This window comes from Schistocerca nitens, chromosome 11 (assembly GCF_023898315.1).
Source record: "Schistocerca nitens isolate TAMUIC-IGC-003100 chromosome 11, iqSchNite1.1, whole genome shotgun sequence".
NCBI classification, from domain to species: domain Eukaryota; kingdom Metazoa; phylum Arthropoda; class Insecta; order Orthoptera; family Acrididae; genus Schistocerca; species Schistocerca nitens.
The window spans coordinates 49,463,073-49,465,277 of NC_064624.1; the positions used below are offsets into that span (position 1 = coordinate 49,463,073).

The 2,205-nt window shown below is 45.7% G+C and overlaps 1 pseudogene; it reads left to right on the plus strand.

Moving 5' to 3' along the window:
* Positions 1 to 800: 800 nt before the first annotated feature.
* LOC126214051 (5S ribosomal RNA) lies at positions 801 to 918 on the plus strand (annotated as a pseudogene).
* Positions 919 to 2,205: the final 1,287 nt, after the last annotated feature.

Here is a 2,205-nt window from a genome sequence, read left to right on the forward strand (position 1 = left end):
TATTATTACCATGATAAGAAACACAAATTATAAAATAATAGCATGATTGTGTACGAAAAATGCAAATCACAATGCATATGTCAGTTTTGCAGTAGCTTTGCCACGAATACGTCAAAGCACATAGTAACATTCTGAAGGGAACTATTTAAATAAAGGCATACAAGTGCGATTCGTATATCTACTTCTTCTTTCAAAATGATTATCCAGTATGGGAGAAAAGTGTCTGCTTTAACTCAAAAATTTTCCTTGACTTCCGAAAATCATTCGATACAGTTCGTATGGCCGCCTAATTAACAAAATAACGAGAGCACGGAATATCAGTCCAGCTGTGTGGCTGGACTGAAGAGTTGTTACCAAAAAGAACACAACATATCAGTCTGAACGGAGAGAGGTCTTCACACGTAAAAGAAACTTCTGGTATTACCCAGGGAAATGTTACAGGACTGTCACTTTTCACAATACACGTATACATGCCCTAGTATATGAAGCCGGAAGTTCAATGAGGCTTTTTGCAGGTGATGGTATAGACAGAGACGTCAAAATTCTAGAAAACTGTAGCGAAATGCAGGAAGGCCCGCAGAGGATCGATGACTGGTGCAGTAAGTGGCAGTTAACCCTGAACACAAACAAACGTGACGTATTGCGAATACAGACACAGGGAAAACCTTTATTGTATGATTGCAAAGTTAAAGAACAATCACTGGAGGCAGTTACTTCCGTAAAATATCTCGGAGTATGCTTACAGAGCGATACGAACTGGAACGACCACATAAAATTAATCTGCATCTACGTCATACTCCGACAACGGCCTTGCTGCAGTGCTATCACCGGTTCCCGTCAGATCACCGAAGTTAAGCGCTGTCGGGCTGGGCTAGCATTTGGATGGGTGACCATCCGGTCTGCCGAGCGCTGTTGGCAAGTGGGGTGCTCCCAGCCCTTGTGAGGCAAACTGAGGAGCTACTCGATTGAGAAGTAGCGGCTCCGGCCTCGTAAACTGACATACAGCCGGGAGACTGGTGTGCTGACCACATGCCCCTCCAGATCCGCATCCAGTGACGCCTGTGGGTTGGCGACGACACGGCGGCCGGTCGGTAGCGTTGGGCCTTCCAATGCCTGTTCGGACGGAGTTACATCACACTCCGCAAGCCACGTAACAGTGTGTGGCGGACGATAGCTACTGTACCACTAACTGATCCCCCCTTCCCCGTAACATGTCGTCAGATTCTTATGGAAAGTGCTCTCTCTAAAATCCAATAGGAAACCTCACTGTGATGCACAACGCCTGTCTTGCAGCGGCTGCCATTGGCATTTGTTGAGTGTCTGTGTAACGCTCTCGCGCGGAATTAACGAACCCCCTCTCTGTGGAATCTTCTCCGTCTCTTTCGTCAGTCCTACCTGGTATGTGCCCCAGACTGATGGACAATACTCAGGAATCGGTCACACAAGCGCCTTGTAAGCGACGTCTTGCGTGGGTGAGTTACATTTCCTTAACATTCTCCCTATTAATCTGTCTCGTGTCCAGTTTTCCTACTAATTGGATTATATGGTAGTTCCACATAAGATCGCTCTGGATAGATAGTCCTAGATATTTTATGGTAGAGACCGTTTCCAGCAACTTGTCATCAAAATTGTAGTTGTACAGTATTAGATTTCTTTTCCTATGTACTCGCAGTATGTTACATTCACTTACGATCAGGGTCAACTGGCACAGCCTGCACCATTCATCAGTGCTCTGCAGGTCCTTCAGCAAATCGATACTGTCTTCTCGCGGCGCTACTTCCTTATACACAATCGCATCGTCCGCGAACAGTGTTAAAGAGCTTCCAGCGGTAACACTATCACATGAAGGCTCCAGAAGCGCTTGTTCAAAATTTAGTCTGCCAGTTTGGTCACACACCCACGGACGGCAGACAGGGGAGTGAATGTTCAGCCACAATACGTACCCGGAGATGCACTGTGACGCTACGTGTGATTTACGTCCACCCCACACTTCTCGCAACTGATTTGTAGTCGACTTGCTTACCTGGCGTCTCATAGACGTTGCCCCAGTAGGTTTCTTCTCCTTCGGTCGCGATCTGTAACGTTTCTGCCATAAACAGTGCATAATTATGTGGCGAGTGAGTAGGTTTAAATGCTAAGCATAATAAGAACAGTAAAATGTTAGGATTCCAACTATTATGTTTTATTTCACCAATTGTAAAATTA